Source organism: Tiliqua scincoides, chromosome 1 (genome assembly GCF_035046505.1).
Source record: "Tiliqua scincoides isolate rTilSci1 chromosome 1, rTilSci1.hap2, whole genome shotgun sequence".
In the NCBI taxonomy this organism is placed as follows: domain Eukaryota; kingdom Metazoa; phylum Chordata; class Lepidosauria; order Squamata; family Scincidae; genus Tiliqua; species Tiliqua scincoides.
Window position 1 is genome coordinate 273,225,581 of NC_089821.1, and position 15,627 is coordinate 273,241,207.

Genomic DNA, 15,627 nt, shown 5'->3' on the forward strand with positions numbered 1-15,627 from the left:
TGAGAAGAGACAAGCCAGTGCAATTGTCCTCCTATTCCATGCATATATAAATATATGGACGACTTATGTGTGTGTTCAGAGCCTCTGATAAATGCCTGGAAGTCAATGCTCACAAACAGGCACAAACCTGCCTCCGTCCAAGAGTTCATATCCATGGATACGTTGCGTGGCTATTGCTAGAGCCTGCTCTCTGTCTTGCTAGTTGCTGTTTTCTTCTCAAGGGACTCCGGCAAGAGGATAATGACCCCCAGAGCTATCTATAGCTGGAACGACTTGACTGTGCACCAAAGCATGATCTGCTGATTACAGAGGCTTTAGCAGCAAATGCCCGGGGAAGAGGCTGTTGATCAGAGTGTAATTGGGAGATGTGAACTGGGAGGAATCAATGAGCAAGGACACTACCTTATTGAGTTCTTGCTCGGCTACACAGATTACCCATATGAGAGACTTGATTGCACAGCTGTGACATGAAGAAAATACACCCAGAATTCTCTGGATCAACAGCAGACATCTCAGAGCCATTTCCATGTTGCATGCGGTGCTGAACACCTCTTTTGCAGAGGCAAGAGTTTGCCTTGTAGATACAAACCAGTTTCACTTCACACTCATGGCATGAAAAAGCCAGATGCAGAAAATTCAAAGCCTGGGTCAGAATTATACCGAGGCATCAAGGAGGCCGTCGCTCATTGGAAGAGTTTGTGCATCGCATGCCTAAAATCCCAAGTTTAGTCCCTGATATTTCCAATTTAAAAGAAAAGGAAGGAAAGGATCAGACAGAAGGGTTACCCTAACTGCAGCAACTGGAGTAGACAACTGTAGGCTCTTAAATACATCTTTGGGATGAACATGGAGTCGTTTGCTCCTATCTTTACTGATCCTCTGCAGTTCAGCTGTGGTGAGCCTCAGGGGTGGTGCAATTCGGAATGTTGCCTGGGGGTCTCTCAGGTTCACTGCCCCTGTGCAACAAAAACAAAGCAAAATGAAAGCCTTCGCCATGTTCCTCACTTACTGTCATCAAACAGTAGTAAGAATTTCCGGTGTCATTTACAGGGACAGTGCATTTGCACCCCACACTTCTGGGTTTAATGGCAATGTGTGAGGAGCATGGTAAGGAGAGAGATTATCTGCTTCTTGCTCGAGCAAGCGGGAAGTAGATAATTGGGGTTTGCATTGATGAAAGGTTGGACGGAGGCGGTGACAGCAGCATGCTTGGGGTGAAAGGCACCCTGAACCCGTCTCCCCCTTGGACCCCTCACAATCTTCCACTGATGCAACCTGCTTCAGGTGCTGTCATGGATGTGCTGGCCACGATGAGCCTGCAGCATCCATGAAGTCAGGAATCCAAAGAGGTTTGGCCCTTTTCCAGCCTAGCACATCGAGAAACCCACCCCACCCTGTCGCTGCCCTCCCCTGCCCTTGCAATCCCACACAAGCCAATAAGGAGGAACACTTTTCAGCCAAGATGTCTGAACACCTTTGGTTTCTCATATGGTAATATCTAAGGGACTACATTTTCTCATGTGAACCAGCCCAGGTACTATAATCATCACCCAAAGGCCCTTCACTGCCACTGAGGCGAGAAAGTTGGTGACCAGAGATAAGACCTTCTTGGTTGTGGTTCCCCAACTTCGAAATGCTCAGCCTAGGGAAGTGTATCCATATACACTGACAGTAAAAGCCCAACTTCCCATAGGGGATTTTAGGCTACTGGAGGTCTCCTTAGGGTAAGGGGATACACTTACCCTAAGCTGCAATGGGTTAGCTGCAATGGGTTCACTCAAATGTGTTCACTCAGACCTGCTTCAGGTCTGTGCAGGGAGATCAGACCTGGAAGAGTGCAGGCACCACCAATCCTAGCTGCCTCCTGAGCCCAGTTCACCCATCCCACCCCATCGCTGCCCTCCCCTGCCCCATTCAAGCTCTCTGCCTTCCCCCCACCCTTGTGCTGGACTTATCTGGTCGAGCTGGCATCCCAACAGCCACCAGTGCACATGGGAAGGCTCCAGCCTTCCTGCTGGCTCACTGGCTCCCCATGCTATCACAAAGCACTTTTGCAACAGTGCACCCTAGTGCAATGTGCGTTCCATGTTCTGGATAGGATTGGCTTATTCACCTGTTTTATTTTTTACACCTGATGAAAACCTTTTTATCTAGCCAGGTCTGATGTTAATGATGCTTTATTGCTGGAAAACTGATCTCTCCATTTTAAATTTGTTTTACATTGTTTTGATGTTATCTTAATTGTTTCATTGTTGCGTGACAAAATGGATTTCTTCCCATGGGGTGAAGGGTAATGGAGGAAAATGTTCTTTATTTTATCATTAACTTTTGGTTTGCAGTGTGTCTGTGCTCTGAATTTAGTCTAGAATCAGATTATAGTACTCAGATTCAGAAACCTCCTAGTCTGGAGGTCAGATAGGAAACGTCTTACTAAGTGCGCAATCCAGAGGCGCCCTTGCAACGTGCCATAAGACATGTTTGTGCCTCCTTAGAAGGAAGTCGGGCCAGTGAACAGAGGCATGCTGGCCTGCAGAAGCTAACACAAGCCTCCGCACCAATGGAGGCAGCAAGTCTTGCATTGGCCCAGCTGGGCAGGGAGGAGGCATCAGCCCAGGTGGGTGGGGAAGAGGCGGGGAGGAGGTGGGTGGGAGGCATTATAGGGTGGGGGTGGGCGGGAGGTGGGTGTCCCCGGGGGCGGGTAGGTGGGGAGGGGGAGGCAGGGCTCGAATCCAGCACTAATGCTGGATCCCAATCCCTGTTCCCGGGGGGTTCGGAGCGGCTTCAAGCTGCTCCACTGTCCTCAGACTTGTGCCACCTCAGGAGGTGGTGCAGGTCCAAGAAGACCCACAGGGGCCAGCATGCCTTACCCAGAGGTAAGGCAAAAAGTTTCCCCTTACCTCTGGCTGAGTCTCTTTGGGCCCCTATCCCACGCTGGATACAGCATAAGCCTCTTGGCTTGCCTGTTCCAGTGCAGGGTAGGATCACACCCTAAGTTAACGTCAAGGCCATTGTCTTTCCCAAAGGCTATCCACTTGAGAGCATGTAGCTCATGGCAACCTGCAGTCAAAAATGTCCAATTTAGAACTTGCTAGAAAGAAAGAGATGGAATCCACAAAGAGGTATATGGGGCGGGAGCATAATTTATTCCTTGAAGTTTCCTCTTCTTTCATCTCTTCACTCTGAATAAGTCGTGCCATCCTTCAGAACTACAACACACAGATTTGTAAGATCTCCCAGAAACGCAGAGAGCATTCACGTTACAACAGGGCTGGCCAAGCTTCAAGCCCAGAATATAATTTAAAAGAAAACTTTCTGAAATTAAGGTAAAAGTGATCTATTTCATGAAACATCTAAAAAAATACAGGGAGTTTACTCATGGTCCAAACCTATCTGGGCCTTGCACTGCTAAAACTCATGTTCTGAAAGCCAAGGCACCTTGCATGAAATTATAACTGTCATTATTTGCTTCTGGGCTGCTGCCACAACTGGGCAGAGGTGTGGTGCATATACTGGCTACTCCTGGAGGCTCTGCTGCTCCAGGTAAATTGGTGGCAGGGGTGTGTGGTGTGAGGGTAGTGGGAGGGTAGTGTGAGTTTTGGGAGGGGGAGGGAGGGGTGCATCCCAGCAGCGTCAGCATGTCCCAGGATCTTATTCCGACTTTTCAAACCCACTCTACCTCTTTTCTCACCTTGGACCTATATTTTTGGGTCCTTGGGTCCAAGGACCAAGGGTGACTATATATTGGGCAAGGACCATAGGCCTCCTGTGCAGAGGTAAGTAGAGAATATTTGACCTCTGGTAGGCCTCCTGATCACCCTCCCATCATTGGATGCCGCACATGGTTTCTCAGTGCAGCTACATCATTGTTAGTGGTGGGGGATAGAATTCAGACCTGACAGTTCAGTCCTGAGCTTCCTAGAGCCTGCTGTAGCAGTGGCTACTGCTATATCAAGCAGGCACCAGGAAGCTACTGGAGGTCTCCTCAGGACTTCCCCTGGTGAAAGCCCCAAGCCCCAAAGTGGGGCTTCTCAAGTCTGTGCCAGCTATTTTGAGAGAGCTGAGCAACTTCTGGCCCGACACGGAGTTCAGGATCTGGCAGAGCAGAGCTCCACCAATTCTGCCCCCTCCTGCACTGGTTCCTCCCCCTCCCTGCCCTCCTCCCACCCTCATTCTGCCCCCCACCCCCCAAAGGTTGCATCACCGCCCAGTAGTTGAACTCAACCCCTGGCAGCAGCGCATCCTCTTCCTGCCAGCACTGGGCCTAGCGCTTGACTGGCATGGGCCTAGCGCCAGTGCTCTTTACTTGCTGGGTGCTGGAGCTCTGGCTCAGTGCCAGCACTGGCCAGGTTCAGTGTTGGGTCCTTAGTCTCACTTTAAGAAGTTGCATTTGCAACCTATGTCTCACAACTGGTGATAGCAACTCTATGCATTTTTAGGTGAAACACGCAATTCAGCAGTATAAACGCTGTGTTTCCAAGTGTCACTATGAAACAAGCCTTTGCACTAAAGAGTGTTGCTCTTCATTGTAATGCATATTATTAACTTCCAGTTGTTACAATTCAACATGGGAAAACTGGAATCCAGACCCCTTTATAAACAACCACATGATTTTCAGTGAGAAACAGATGGAGACCTTCAGAGAGGTGAGTGAAGTCATCAGTTCCATTCCTAGGACTGGCCTGAGTCAATTAGTTCAAGTATTCAAGCTGAAGTGATCAGTCGTACAAGTATAAACCAGAATCAATAACTGGGCAGTAAACTGTACCGTTTAACCTGAGTTCTTGATATAGCTCTTAGTGACAGGCTTCTTCCTGAAGCAGAGACACAGCTTGCATTAGATTAGAACTCAATTACATTATAAGTGATACAGCAATGATTTATGTCATTTAGTAATTATTTGGTAATTGCATTTATTTACTTACATTTAAATTTATACCCAGCTTTCAGCCTTCACACTACCTACCAAGAGAATGAGTAACAGAAAATCACACTGAAATGAAAGAATATAAGTCTTAGAATGAACATAATGAAAAGCAGTAGAAACAGGCTGAAATTCTAATCTGTACCCCAGTCCCTCCGAGTGTGAGCACAGTTGTACATCCTTATGGAATCTGGCATATTCCCATCAAAACTGAAGCTATGAGACTCCCCATCAACTGGTTGAGCAGGGCAGAAGCGGAGCTAGAGGGTTAGAGTGGTAAGTACAGCATACTCTGAAACGTGCTGTATACACATCCTCCCCCCCTCTCCCGCCCAGCATGGGAGCCATGCAGAGCAGTGACGACAAAGTACCATCGCTGCTCTGAATGACTCTGATGCCTAGGGGGAAGGACGCTTACATGGTGCATTGTAAAGCATGTCACACTTACTACTCCACCCTCCCCCCCTTAGCTCCCTTCTGGGGTAGGACAATATTGCTGAGACAGCAGTTCCAGACAACCAGTCAACTAGTGCAGGCATCCTGAGTTAAGGAGTGAGTCTCAAGAGGGGTTGTACCAGCAGAGTCCAGACAGCCATTGAAAAGGTTTATAGCTGTTACTGCTGACTCTTCCTTGAACTTCAGTGGGGCAGTGATCTGGAAGCTATTTGGGTTCAAGATTTCTCATCCTGAGCAAAACTCAGAAGGCTTCATTCTGTCAACTAGCACCACATCTTCATTGCCATCTCTGTTTCTTGAGTCCCAGAGGTGATTGTTGGGAACCTGGAGTTGGAAGGTCTGACCAGGTGGGGTTATTGACACCCAGTTCTGCAAACTCTTCATGTGTGACATCTTCTAGGGTTGATATCCTAGGGTGTGTTGGTTATGGCAATTACTGGGACATACTGTGGGGTTCAGTGTGCAGGCCCACACTGGCTTGTGAGAGCAGCTGCCAGTTTGCCATAAACGATCCACTTTTCTCCTGCTTTGCTTTTTCTCCCAGGCAAAAGGACTGCACACTTTGTCCCTGCAGTGCTCTGGCCCTGATAAATCCGTTCCCGGACACCCCTTTACTACTAGGACATAGGACCCCTTTATACTGGGCTGCACCCCTTTATATGATTGCATTCTTCCTAAGTACTAGATTCCCTGCTCCTCATTTTTCCAAGACAACAGTCTGGTAACATCACCAGGCCTTACCTCAGATATCTCAGGTTTTTAGTAGCATTCAACCTGGAAACTTGAGGTGCAAGTGCCCTAGTGATTCAGCCTCCCACTCTGAGGGTATTTGTCCTGGGTCAGAGTCTGGTTGATGGCCATGGCAGAGAACTCCATGTCATCCCATCCACTGCAGAACTTAGGAAGTAAAAAGGAGATGATTTGACCATGTCACTGAAAGTTAGTGCTGTTGGCCAATAGGTTTGATTGGCAGCTAGAATTGTCAGGCTCAGCAAAAGGGATAGCCTGGCAGCTCAGTGCAGTGACACTGAACTGGCAAATCTGTAATCCAAAATATTCCATCCTCCTCTTATTGGAGCCAATAATGCTTGCATGGAAAGGTTTGGTCTATATTCCGTCCTTTGTTATGCAATTACCTGATTTACTGCTGCTCTTTTCAGCAATTAAACATGAAAAGTTGGCCTCTGATGTGCTTTCCCTGTTAGTTATGTCAGGGAATGAAACATATCAATGTTATGAAAGCAGAATTTACAAGCCTAGACCTTTCAAGCCTGCCTTCATTATCATAACTTGGGGGGAGGGACCTCCCTAAAAGCCAAGTGTGAGCAGTTGCAAAGTTTCTCAATTATTGTTCTTGTTAGAGCTGAAGCTGTTAGTTTATATTTTTGTTCTTTCAGAGATGCATGCGAAGGACTTTGGAAGTTCTTTAAGCAAACATCTTGCAGCTTGGAATGCCACAAAATTGAGGGGAGGGGGATTTGCATAGGATTGGAGCCAAAGTTACATCTTGATTAAGGCTGCAATCCTAACCACACTTTCCTGAGAGTAAACCCCATTGAACAAAATAGGACTTGCTTCTGAGTAGACCCGGTTAGGATTGTGCCCTATATTACTGTGATATGTGGATTTGCCTCTAAAGACTATTCAAAAACATTGACTGTGTAAAGGGGGTGTTTTGCTGCCACCCAGCTTCTTGCAAGCAGAATTGCAGCCCAAAGGAACCACAGCGAGAAGTCCACTCCACAGAGGGAGTGCGCCCCCTTCAGGAATGGGCAATTGTGGGGGCTGTGAACCTCTGTGGGGCAAACAGAACCCTTAGTGCTGCCTCCGAGCTGGGGGTTGAGTATCCCATCCCCTTTGGGATTCAAGAGGTCTACCAGGGAGGTTGTGGCTGGTGCCCAGCAGGTTGGACCTCCTCAGCATTTTCCCCCAAGGCTGCCTCATCGCAAGCAGGTAGCCAGGATCTTTTGTAGCTTCTCCCCCCCCCCAGCTGATTGTCCCTCTCCGCTTCTTGTCTTCTCCCTGCTCTCCCAGCGTTTTTGGGTGCTTGTTTGTATTAACTGAGAAAACAAGTGTCTGCTCAGCTTGCCTTCATACTTGTAAATTTCTCAGCTGCTGTCCTCTCACTGAGCTCTTTCCAGCCCCCTAGGTAAGTCAGCTGATGGTCAGTCTGGTCTAGAAGGCTGCAGGTAGGATGTTTAGTGTCACTGGGAATAAGGAACATATGACTGTCTTCCTGAAACAGGTTCAATGGCTTGTCACTCCATTTTTGGCCACAGTGCAAAGTGCTGGTGAGGACCTTTAAAACCCTAAGCAGCTTGACTTCAGGACATATGAAGGAAAGGCTTTCTTCCTTATGAATCCCCCCCCCCACACACACACATCTTATGATCAGCTGGGCGGGCCCTTCTTCACAGTCCACAAGCATCTGGTTTTTCTTGGAAGGGTGACCTCAGGCAAACAAATCTGTACAGTAAGAGTGAGTGTGGGTATGTATGTTAATCTCCACCAGTAGGGGGAGCGGTCACCTCCTTAGATCCTAGTTTAACCCATTTTTGCCTAGCCCACAGGTGTACACATTTGGTCCCTGTTGCATATATGCAACGTTGGGCAGAAATGGCTCAAAGGCTTGTGAATTGCTCCCTCCTGCTTTGATAAGGCTTTTCATTAATTTCTTTTCCTCTGTCTCCCTGCCAAAGCAGCCATGACCAGTCACATCTCTTGCTTTATTTTGCTGTGTGTATATAAAGCGCTTTGTATACCTCAGCTCCACTATGAATGAGTTGTGTGTGTGTTTTTTCCCCACAGCTTTGCTAGCAGGAGACCCATTTTGCTTCTTCCCTGATGGTTTTCTGCTATTTCCTCTTACATCAAACTTTTAACTTGTAATATTACACAGGCCTACAAAACTGAGGGTCTGAAAAGTTTTTCCCAAACTTTATGGTGGTTTGATATGTATTTGGGGTGCCAATTCCAAAAATGGCATCTGTTTTGCCCTATCATGTCTAACCATGGTGTAGGCTTCCTAATGAGGAAGTTGCTTGAACCATTCACTAAAGAGGCAATGCCGTATCTCCAAAAGTAGACGTGATAGGGCAAAACGGATGCCATTTTTGGAATCAGCACCCCAAATATACCCAGGAATTGGTGTAGCGTTTAAGGAAGCAAAATGTGTGTTGGCCTGTGTTATTGTTTTTTGCTAGTTTAGTTCATTTGTTTCAATCTGATGCTGATTTTTGCAGGGTTTAGTTTTGTTTTGTGGTTTCCTTTCTGTCTAGGCTCCTTTGGATTATTATAGTGTTATCTGCTGTCTGACTCTAGAGCTAATTTGATGCTTTAAAACATTTTATTGTTTGATCATTTTATTTTTAGCCACCTTTTACACCATTTAATGAAAAGACAGGATATATATTTTTTTAAAAATGTTGTGTGTTATAAAAGGCCTCCCGTTTTCAGTGCTTGTTCCAATAAACACTTTTTTAAAGTCTTCTCTGCTCTGAATTCCTTCTTTTCCTTTGCCCACAAGCTCCTTGCCCACATTGCCAAGTTATCCTATAATAGGGTGCTGCCCCCCAAGGACTGCCCCCCAGGGCCGTGTACCCCCCTCCCTAACTATACCAGTGATCCAATTTGCTGTAACAACTCATGTGACTGGTGCTGGTGATGTTACAGCCTTGTGGGAGACACAATGATGCCACAGGGGCTCATAAGGAAGACCACATGAACTGCCACACTTATAGGATTATCCTATTGGATTAAGTTGGATGAGAATTTCAGAAGCCGTTTTGTAATGTTACTGAAGCACAGTGTCAATGTGCCTGCTGTAACACAGTGGGATAGCCATAGTAACTGAACATGCTTTTCGATACGCTTGTCTTCTGCCTCTTCTTTCTTGTGACACATCTATAAGAATGGTATCTTTTTAAAATTCCTTGCTTTTGGACATTCGTATTTGCTACATATAAGACCTCCTCCACCCCAACTCTTCCTCCTGGAGCTCTTATTTTACCCAGTTGCTGGTAACATTATATAATATTGACCTTGAGCTGAAGTGATCTGATTTTATCTTTATGGTACTAACAATAGCAAATCCATTGAGGTTTTACAAAATAATAGTAACGAATTAGAGTGATATTTTGTGCTTTGGTATTTGCACTCTTTAATGTTTTCATGGATATCTTGGTCACCATGGCAAGACATGATGTCACCCTCCAAGATCACTCCAGCTGTTCATGAGCAACCAAGACTGGCTAAGAAAATCCTTGTTATCTGCTCTTCTTTATAGATTAACGCCAGACATTCTCTGTTTAGTGGAGAAATGTTGCAATTAAACTAGAGTTTCAAAGCTATCTAGTGGAGAAAAGAAAAAAAGAAAAGGATGAATTTCACCCCCATTGCTATTATCAAAGCATCAAGACTTGAAAGAGCCGACCAAAGCATGTGTATGAAACGGAAGAAGGCACGAGCCGGTAGGATTCTTAATGTACATAAAAATGGTTCAGCGAATTGCTTGAACTCTTACATATAATGGATCACTTCCAGCTAAATTTCAAAGCTAGCTTACGTAATGCCTGGTACATTTCAACTAGGGCTGCAAGCATTTATCAGTACCCAGAGTCTCCGTTGCTTCAAATTGGTGGGAGCCCATTTTAATTGGTATGGGTGAATTTTAATCTGTGTGGCTGAAAGAAGGACACATTACCTAGAGCAAATCTGGGGATTCCTTCTCTTGCAAAATATTGGAGACATTTCTGAAGACCCAACACCAACAACAGGAAGGAAAGGAATAGTCACTCTGGGATAATTGGGGCCCCATCTGGTAGACTCTCTTCTTAGAGCTGCACCAAGTCCTGCAGTGATTGTGGCTCTTCCACCTACTGCTCAAAATAGAGAGCGGGCACTTGCAGATCTTCCCTTGCCTCTCACACTGGTGAATGCATGAAGCTGCTTTGTACTGAGTCACAGCATTGATCTATCCAACCCAGTACTGTCAGTTCTGACAGGCAGTAGCTGTAATCTCAGATTGAGGATGGCCTTCATCTGAGATCCCCTCTTAATTAGAGATAGTGGGGAGTGAATCTGGGATTGTCTGCATGTGAAGCATGCATTCTGCCACTGGGTTGTGGCCTCTCCTAGGGTGACTGACAGATCTGTGATAGTGGGAGGAGCAATGAGTGGCTTCTACTGCACGTTCCACCGAGACTCACATACCAGAGCATCAGACCAGCAAAAGCTGCTGCCACATGCCTCCTTTGTCTGTGAGGTAGACAGGAGTAGGGGAGAAGCAGCAGCTGCAGCCTCACCACTGCTACCTATGGTGGCAGCAACTAATAATATTAGCTAGAATTTTTTGTATTGTTTCCAAGGTTTATATTCTTTTCACTCATATATTATGTAATCAGGGGCATCCTTATTCATAGCTCAGAATCTTGGCCATTATACTACACCAGCTCTCAAATAACCTAGTAGAAGGGGCCACAAAAGGCATGGCAGGAGGAGGGAGCGGGGCAGGAGGGGGGGCAGAGATGGCGCCAGGCCCTACTGCCATATCCTGACCCACATCCAGACCCGGGAGACCCAACATGGGTCTCCTTGAATCTCTGCCCACTCAATAGCTTCCCAGCCCTTTGGGATGCTGCGGTAGCCATTTTGGCACCACTGCAACTCTGGGTGCCGGGAAGCTCAGGATTGGTCTGTTAATCAGATAACTGAGCTGGGAAAAATATGCAATTACTAAATAATAATAAATGAGGGGGAAGATGGTGGCACGATGGGGGGGGGGGGCGGCATGTCACAGACCTGCACCCCAGGGCGCACCCCAGGCTGGATATGGCATATAATGGAGAGGACATCAAAGGTTAAGCCAGAGCTTGAGCAATGCAAATCTTTCCGTCAAACACTCTGATGAAGCACAGCCAAGTAGAAATATCTGACAGTTGGAAACACAGGGTTGGATGGAGGGAGAAAGTTCTCAGGCAAAGACATAGAGTTGTGTGTCATTAGAGTACAAGCTGTATTGAACACCATGGTGCAGCTTAATTTAGAAAATACAGTAAAATGTTCAGAATGCAGGCAGTAATGTGGAATCATTTTTTTTTTTAGAAATCATAGAAATGACCATTTTGCTCTGACTGTTCTTTCGAAAACCCTCTTAAATATGAAACAATTGGTGAAACCTGACTGAATTATGAAAATATATTCACAGTTTCAAATATATATTCACATATATATTCACAGTTTCAAATATATTTCACAGTTTCACTGTGTAGTTGCCTATATTGCTATATTTAACATGACACAGACTTTTGAGTCTTGCAACTTTCCCCCCCCCCCCCCATAGTTCAATTCATTTGTATTCCATTGAGTTTGTAATTCTAATGATATGATTCTGGAAGGAAAAAGCCATTTGAAGGAGTTGCTTTGTCAGCTTGTACGTGTGTTTGTGTATGTTTTTGTGCATTCAATAATGAATGAATCCATTTAGAGCTTGAGGCATCGTAACTTTTTTTGTCTTCTCTATGCTTGAGTTAGATGTTTTATTCTGTTTCTTGCCTTGAATCTGTTATTCAAAAAAAGAGACACATTTCAAGGGAAAATTAATTCTGAAAAAGAGGCCAACATACAGAAAGGTGGCTTTCATTTGGCCAAAAGCAAACAAGCATTAAACATTCCTTTGGGACATCTTAGGCTTGGCTTACAAGTGTAGTGGAATGAGATGGGAATTAGGTGGCAGATGCCTGAGGTGGTAGAATGGATGGCACCTCTTCAGACTGCTGGGTTGGGAGCACAGTTTGGAATGGTTCCCCACTGAAAACCTCCCTGGAAATGGAATACCAGCATGGATGGGAGTTTGCTGCACAAAAACCTATCCTGCTGCTATGCTAGTCTTTGGCAGAATAATAGAGTTGAAAGGGACCCACAAGGTCATCTAGTCCAACCCCCTGCCTGTAGCAGGAAATCCTTCTAGAGCATCTCCAGCAGGTGGTTGTTGAACCTCTGCTTGAAGATCTCCAGTGAGGGAGAATCCACCACCTCCCTTAGCAACTGGTAGTAACTTCAGGTAACTTTTTTTTACATGTGTGAAAAGCAGGTGCTATAGGCATTCTCTCCCTACATTGTGCTATAGTCCACCTACTACTCCACAAGATACTACCACCTCATTCTGGGGTGGTACCACAGGCTCTTACTTCTTTATCATTCACAATCTTGGTGGCTCCAGCATTGAAGACGGAGATACAGACATGACGTTCTATGCACCCCAGTTGCTGGGAGCCATTGGACAAAGTCCTGCACTGAAAAACCCGTGGTGCTCCCACATGTCCTTGATTATATATTGGACAGTGCCATGGTATTGAGGTTACCACGGGGTTGGTTTGGTTGGTTTGACCAAGTAAGTCTTTTGGTGAATGTTGGCCCTCCATCTCTGTGTGCACGGCTCAGTCTTGTGATTTATCTTCCAATTCATTTAGTTTTTGGTTGGCAACCTTCAGTCTCGAAAGACTATGGTATAAGCCTATAGCACCCAGTATTCCCAGGCAGTCTCCCATCCAAGTACTAACCAGGCCTGACCTTGCTTAGCTTCCAAGATCAGACAAGATTGAGCACATGCAGGGTAGTTTAAATAATTCTGTACTATCTTACCAGATTCATATGCACTCTGGGAGACAATAAATCTTATTAGAGGGCAACTATGAGTTTTAAAGACTCTACTGCTCTTCTCATCTGTGCCAGGCAAAAGGGAAAAGAGAGGGAGACAAGAGGTCCAGACAGGGCTATAGTTCAGTGGGAAAGCACCTGCTTTGCATGCATAAGATCCTAGGTTCAGTTCCTGATCTCTCCAATTAGGGCTGAAGAAGACCCCAACTGGAATCCCTGGAGGGCTGTGGTCGGTCAGAGTAGACTGTGCTGAGCTACGTGGACTGTTGATTGACTACAGAGCAGCCATTTTCAACCATTTTTCTTCTCATGGAACACTGACTAGACACTACAATTTTCAGGGCGCACCATCCATTTTTTTGACAATTGCCAAGGCACACTGCACTGCTGGAGGGCTCACATTGCCCAATGTTCTTAATAATAAGAACCTGCTGATCATTTGTGGCACCTGTGGTGTCACTAGGGGAGTGCAGGGGGTGTGGACTGCAGTAGGTGACATTTTGACCACTACTTTTGGCCAAAAATTTTTTAAATCTTAGTATTTTTGAACAGTACCATCCTATTATATATGTTTTGATGCATAATTTCATGCAGAATGCAATGAAAAAAAATCCCATTGAAAAATCTCTCTTCTATCAAAAGTTATTGCCAAAAAACAGCAGGGATGAAGCGATGGTACATCACCATGCCCACCACCTGGGGTGTTGCCCCACCCACCGCCTAGGAGAAGGTCCTGTTTGGGGAATAACATAAGAACATAAGAACAGCCCCACTGGATCAGGCCATAGGCCCATCTAGTCCAGCTTCCTGTATCTCACAGCGGCCCACCAAATGCCCCAGGGAGCACACCAGATAACAAGAGACCTCATCCTGGTGCCCCCCCCCTTGCATCTGCCATTCTGACATAACCCATTTCTAAAATCAGGAGGTTGCGCATACACATCATGGCTTGTACCCTGTAATGGATTTTTCCTCCAGAAACTTGTCCAATCCCCTTTTAAAGGCGTCTAGGCTAGACGCCATCACCACATCCTGTGGCAAGGAGTTCCACAGACTGACCACACGCTGAGTAAAGAAATATTTTCTTTTGTCTGTCCTAACCCGCCCAACACTCACTTTTAGTGGATGTCCCCTGGTTCTGGTGTTATGTGAGAGTGTAAAGAGCATCTCCCTATCCACTCTGTCCATCCCCTGCATAATTTTGTATGTCTCAATCATGTCTCAATCATATATGTCTCATAACAACACTGAGTAGTGGTTATCAGTTGAGTATCTGGTTCCTTAAAATTGAAATTCTATGTGGTCCCTTTAATGGTCTTTTTAAAGGGTGTGTCCTCTTGCTGATTCCTCCTTGTGTATATATAGCTTCTTGTTTGCTGACTTTGGTAGAACAGGAGAGTGTATTTTAATCTCTGTTTTTAACTGTTGTTTTATAGTTGCATGCATCCATCCAGGGGCAGCTTTTTAGGGCTCCTGGTCTTCTAGTTTTAAGAGCCTTGATGAGAGAAATGTTTGTATAAGTCTGCATCAGACTGTAAGTAAACTGCCTTTGGTCTCAACATTTGGATCTGAGTTTTTGTGCCTTGGTTTGCAAGCAGCCTGGGTAGAAGACTTTAAGAGTTTTTGCCTGAACCAATAGGTCCATCATGGGGGTGATGCACTGGCCTCCCACACCAGAGGATGCAAACCCTAGTGATGCCACTGTGTGGCACACCAGTGTGCTGAGGCTGAAAATTGCTGCCATGGAGATCTGCCCATTGGTTCCCAACATGTTACAGGGAGAACGTAATAAAAGGAGGAACTTGCAGGCTGGAGGTCACTGTCTAGCTCCTGCTTAAGATCATGGTGGTTGGCCTGTATCTCTTCCTTTTCACTACCTGGTGATAGACGTGGGGTGATTTTTTTCTCCCAAGAGGAATACTGAGCTGTCGTATTGGGTGGAAAATGAAGAAAATGGGGAGGTGGGGAGTCTGACTTGGCCAGAATGAAACTCTCAGAGAAGGGGAGAAAATAAAAAGTGAAAGCTGAGAGAGCTTGAGGGGAAGTTATTTCTTAACACTACATGGAACAAAAGCCTGACTTAGTACTGGGCAACTTCTTATGCTTGTGTCAGTGCAAACAGAAAAGTTCTTTTCCATGTGTGCCCTTCTCCCCCTCCCCCATCTTTCCACTCTGGAAATGACTTGAGAAAGCAAGACATGAGCAATGTAATTCTTTTTTGCACCTGCCTCTGTCTCCTGAGTAAGAAGCTTGGGAGGGACTCGCACAATGCCTTATCAATGGGAGGTTACATATGTGGCATCATTCAGGGCCTGGATTGGCTTGCAGGCTTCCAAGCTGCTGACCCTTGCAACAGTTTCTCCATATTCCATGCTGCAGGTATTCAGTTTGGTTACATCTTTTTTGAGAAGTTGAGTCCAGAATCTTTGCCCCCCCCCCCCCCCCGCATCTGGTAATCACAGGGATGTTGCCTGTGAAGATAGAAGTTGCATCTGACTATCAAAGTTCCAGACCATTCTTGCCTTCTGACTCTCCTTTTCTGGTAAACTACCCAACATGTTTGGTCCTTTAAAAAAATACTTGCCTGTCAAAAG